Here is a 5708-nt window from a genome sequence, read left to right on the forward strand (position 1 = left end):
AAACATTAAGGTTCATGGTAGAAACCATTCCCTCAAAAATTTGGCAATAGGACTTGGCCAAGAGCCAGGGAAAACGTGAGGAAGGTTAAGAACAATGGAAATTATTTTCCTAACATTTTAATAAAGCTCCTTATCAGTAAGTTCAAAGACAAGTTAATTTTTAAAAAATCTTTTGCAATAACAAATGACATGTTCACAGGCAATTAAATTAGCTTTTAAAGCTTTCAATGAATTAACTATCACTGACTTATTCACTTAATTTCTTTTTATTTTGTTAGCACAAAAGGCTTTTTCAAATCTTTACTTAATGATTTTTTCAGATTATACAAGTAATACTTGTTAATTGTAAAAAATTTCAGAAGTCATAAAAAATGTAAAGTGCATAAAAATCCTCCTTAATCCCACCACTATCCAGAGAGCACAGTGACTGTGAATATTTTAGCCTATTTCCTTTTTAATCTTTTTCTGTGTCTGAATATTTTCTCTAGGGTGTGTCTTGTTTTTTGTTGTTGTTGTTTTTTAACCAAATAAGGATCATATTGTATGCAGAGTTCTACAACCTGATTTTTTTTTTATAACCTGGGTTTTTTCTCCTCTTAACACTATACTGAAAGTCTTTACCTATGTTATTAAAATGTCTTTAAAAACATGAATTCATGGCAATATCATATTCCATTATAAGTGTATGCCATCATTTTCTCTGCCTGTCCTCTTTTACTGGATAATGGGGTTGGCTCCCATGTTTTACTGCTATAAATAATGCATATCTGTGAGAATTGTGGGGTGTTTTCTGAGTCCTAAATCAGGCTTCTCTACACACTTGGTCAGGACCTATTTGCCAGTTTGTAGATGGACTGGTTTATGTGGTTAGACAGAAAATCAAGCCTTAGAAGTTGGGCCTTAGTGGCAGTGGGGAAGGAGGTGGCAGTTGATCCCAGAGAGAGCTACTCCAGGTAAATTAAGGCAACATGGAGAACCCAGTAACCTCCAGTACATCCTAGCCAACCTAGCGGAGCATGCATGTGGCCACATGTTGCATGCAGAGGCCAGATCCCTTCTCTAACATCAGGACCAAGTTACCTATTTGCAAACCTCAGTGTCCCCTTTCTACCTTTCTGCTCCTGTTATCTTGCTCTTTTACTCCCCCACTCCTGTGTTCATTCATTCCTTCATGCAATCATATGACAAACTTTTAATGATATTTATCCACACTTGCCAAGGAATGTTTCTTTCCATTGGGGAAGTCACCAGCTGGATCCCAGCCTCACACAAAGAACTGCCTGCAAAGGAGAAAGGTTTTCTGCCACCCAGGGACCCCCTTCTACAGCCCCAAGAGTTGGCCCCTGCCTGGTGAGGCAAATGCAACCCTTTCAAGATTAATGTCTGACCAAAGTCCTGGAATTTCTGACTTTCTTCTGGCTCTGGGCAATCACATGTACACTCACAGATTCATGGAACCCCTGAAAGATGACATCATTTGCTCATTCAGCAAGTAGTCCCTGAGCCCTTACTGTGGTGACAACAGGGAACCAGTGGCTATCTAGCCCTGAAGTCACCTGACCTTCCCATCTCAGGAGGGGCCCCCATCTGTCCACCATCCCCTAGTCACCCAACAAACACAGGGACATCTCTCTCTTCCTCATCCTGTACATCTGATCCATCTGGCCTGCTTCTTAAACACCCCCTACTTAGCCCATTCTGTTCCTCAAAACCACTCAGCATGCCCTGCCCAAAGTCCTCTGCACTCTCTGCTCCCTCCACGCAGGGTCCTCTTCTCCCAGACCTCTACAGGGCTGTCCATCCAGCTAGCTCCCTTCCTCCAGCCTTCACTTAGAGGTCACCCTCTCGGCAAGGCCCTTGCAGCTGCTGTCGCTAAGTGTTCAGCCTTCACCTACACGCACACTGCCTCTGTACCTCCCATCACGGTTACCTGATAAGCTCGGCCATTACACATGTGTCTCCATCTCTAGTAAGAACGCTCCGTGCAGACAGGAGCTATCCATGTTTGCTTCACCCATCTATCCCCAACACTCAAAACCTGGTACATAAGGGATTTTTCAATAAATACGTTTTGAACTAATGAATGCAGCCTCTCACCCTTTTCTCCAGTTACCATTGCCTTCATTTAGACTTATCATCTCCTCTCATGCTCCCTGCGTCCTGTCTCCCACGCCTGGGCCATCCTCCAGCTGAGACCAGCGAGACCGTCCGAAAAGGATAAAAGCTGACCATGTCACTCCCCCGCTTAGGATCTTCCAAATGGCGGCACTCGGGTCGGGGGCTCTCTACCTCGCCCACCCACCCCATTATTTCTGAGCCTGTGTTATAAAATGGGGGCTTGTTTTTGCGATCCAGGGAACGCACGTGACCGCGGTTGAGCCCCGCACCATAAACATCAGGAGATCACGTGGCACCTTCCACAGGTTCGCCCACTCCTGCCGCTTTGCGCAGTCGGCTGTCCACCGCGGTGACGCCGATTCCTCGCATGTCGCTGCCGCGCATGCGTGGAGCTGCCTCCTGCGGCAAAGCTCGGCTGTCGCCACCAGGAGCGCGGGGCCGCCTCATTTACGCACACTCATCTGCCCAGGGCTGGTTGTCGCAGTGGGCCCCAGGACGGAGGCATGCTGGGAGTGGGGACGTGGAGCGGGGTGGGCGTGCCGCGGACTTGCCGCATACCATTCAGTCACTTCAGAGCCTTAAGTGTTGCTGCCGCCGCCGCCGCCGCCGCCGCCGCCGCCCGCCCCCGCATGCCCGCCCGCCCTCCTGTTTCTAGGCAGATAATCCACTTGGAGATGAGTCACAGACACGACTGCGCCTCGCCTGGGACGCTAGACGAGCGAGGCGGGCAGTGGAGACGTGACCTGGGAGCTAGCCCTCCTCCCAACCCCCACCCCTCTGTTCCTGCGCCATAGCGCCCATCCCCGCAAGCCAGGCTCCGCTTGTCTGCGCCAAACCTGTCCATCCACTGCCCCCATTACTACATCCTCACCGCAGCCCTAGACACATGTGAGAGGGGAGGGTGAGCACTTGCTCACACAAACACACAGAGCCAGTTTCTTTGTTTTGATGAACCCAATAAAAGCCCCCCCACTCCGCCAGCAGAGGGTCTGATGCCACCAGTTCTATCTCCAGCAAGCAAAGAGGATGTCACTTTAGAGGTTTCTTGAGCTGCTATTGACAGCTACCTAAGTTGCCAGGTGGAAAGGAAAGGAACGGTATGCCAGGGAGAGGGAATAACCTGAAAGTATGAAAGTCCCCGTGTGTCCAGGAAGCAGGCCACCCAGAGCTCCAGGGGTGTCAGATCTCTGCAGGTGTCCCTGGCAGTAACTGAGGGGCACTGGGGGGTGGGAGGTGACAGAAAAACTCCCTGCACAGCTTTTGTCTGTGACCTGGGTGGGTTATGTCACCGAGCCTCAGTTTTCTCAACTGCAAAATGGAAATGATGTTAACCACCTCAAGGCACCTGTTGCAATGATGCTGGTGACATTGCCTGGCACATGCAGGTGTTTGGTGAATGCAAGCCACACCTGAAGGCCTCCATATACAGAAATGTCTACCAAACCCATGACCAAGCCAGCCGACCCCTCCCCAGCCTCCTGAGCCATTTGAGAGCTTACACACTGTCGACCAAACACGTAAACCGACCACAAAAAAAAAACCTACATAATGCAAGAGTTCTTGGTGCCACCTGTCCTGGGAAGCCCATCTCCCACTTCCCCACACCCCACAAAGACTGGGCCTTCCTCACAGAATCACAGGATCCTGTGGGACCAAAGAGGGGCTACAGAGGTTCTCTAGGGGAAGCAGGACCTTGGGGATAACCCCTTGAAGCCTAGGTGGTGGTCAGCACCCTCCATGGCATCAGGTGCCACCAGGGCAGCCCTATAGGAAATATACATTCGGCATGCATCTATTAAGCACCTACATTACGCCAGTTACGAAAGGAGTAGGAAGGACCCTGAGGCTGTGCAGGTAGGGATGGAAGCTAGGACATTCTGAAGCTACAGAAGAGTTTTCAGTAAGGGAGTGAGATGATCCATTTTGCTTTTAAATAAGACCACAGCATGAGACATGACCTGTCGGTCCACATACATTACCTTCCAGACGCACATGCGACCACGGTGCACAGAAGCACACCCACAGATGTGAACACAGACACATGTACACACATGTATTTTTAGATTCCTAGGCCCTGAGAATCTTTGTGAATTTTCTGGTGTGAAATCACAGTTTCCCAAGCAGCCTGCCACACCAAGGAGGCTTCCCTACCAGGCCTGGGGAGATCACAACCTCCCCTTCCTACCCCCTGTAGGACTCTCAAGTTGGTTTCTAAGGGGCCTGGGGGTGGGCTTCAGGCCAAACTGGGGTTCACGCCAGGCAGGCTGAGCTGGAAGGAGCCACCTGGAAAGAGGGACTCCTGAGTCAGCAGCCTCGACGGCCCCTCCCTCTCACCTCCTCCAACAAGACAGCAGTGGGGCCAAGAACCGTGCCAGAGGCTTTCTGTACATGCCCTTCATCCTTGAAGCAGGTAAAGTGTCCTCATCCTGCTTTCCCCTGAGGATGCTGCAGCTCAGAGAGGTGAAGTGCTTTGCCCAAAGTCACACTGCCAGGAAGTAGCCGAGTTGATATCAGCACTCAGAGACTGGACTTCTGAGCTCAGGCTCCCCAAAGACAGGTCTTTGATGTGTTTATTAAACAGAAAAACTAGTCCTTAGTCAGTACAGTTTGTCCGATGGGCTCTGTCAAAACATGGGACCCATTTAAAGGAAAAATATATATAATAAAAGGGATCCCTTGGGGAGGCAAGGATGGGAACGTCTGGAATTGCCTCTTACGGAAAGGTTCTGTCCACAGTGATGTTATCCCCAGGATCAGAGAAGTGGACCGCCTCCTGAGACCAGGAGGGAACAGGCTCTTTTCCTGTGGGCTTGTGACTGGCCAGCTCTCCCTTGCGAGAGCCTGCTGGGCTCCATGTCCATGGTCCCGCTCAGCAACCCCCAAAGGTGCAGTTTCATTTCAGCAAGTCATGTGACCACTCTCCCTAGGAATAAAGACCATATCTCCCTGCTGTTCCACAGCCTCACGTCACATGGGGTTCAGGAGAGACTGAACCAGTTCAGCTTTTTAGCAACAAGGAAGGAGGAGTTACATGACGAAAATATTTCCTCCGCTGCCAATGGTGCTCCCTTGCTACACAGACATCCAGGCTTCACATCAAGCTTCCACCAAGTAGGGAGAGCTGGAGAAGACACATTTTTCATTCTCTAGGCTGACAGTGTGGACTTAGAGTCAAACAGACCTGGGTTCTACTCCTAGCCTAGAATTAGAAGATCTGTGACCTTGGGCAAGCTATATAATCTCTCTGAGCCTCAACTTCCTTATTTATAAAATGAGACTGAAAAGAGCTCCTCCTCTTGGGACAATAGTGACAACTGTATGGTTTGAGCAAGCTAGGTACCAGTGAACACCCTTACAAAGCCAGCTGTGGGAACTTGGACCAGCCCTTCATCCTCTGCAGGGCTCAGCTTCCCCTTCTGTACAGTGAGGACACTGGGCTGATCTTTACGGGTCCTTCTGGTCCCAACAGGAGATTCTCGGGACACTATGGGCTGTGGCAGTGGGATCTCACAGGTTCATGAGACAGGAGAACTCCTTGGCATCCCCCATTCCCATTCAGGGGTCCACCTAGGAGAGAGATTCCACCCACC

The sequence above is a fragment of the Furipterus horrens genome, unplaced genomic scaffold, assembly GCF_987537825.1.
Source record: "Furipterus horrens unplaced genomic scaffold, mFurHor1.1.pri manual_scaffold_13, whole genome shotgun sequence".
In the NCBI taxonomy this organism is placed as follows: domain Eukaryota; kingdom Metazoa; phylum Chordata; class Mammalia; order Chiroptera; family Furipteridae; genus Furipterus; species Furipterus horrens.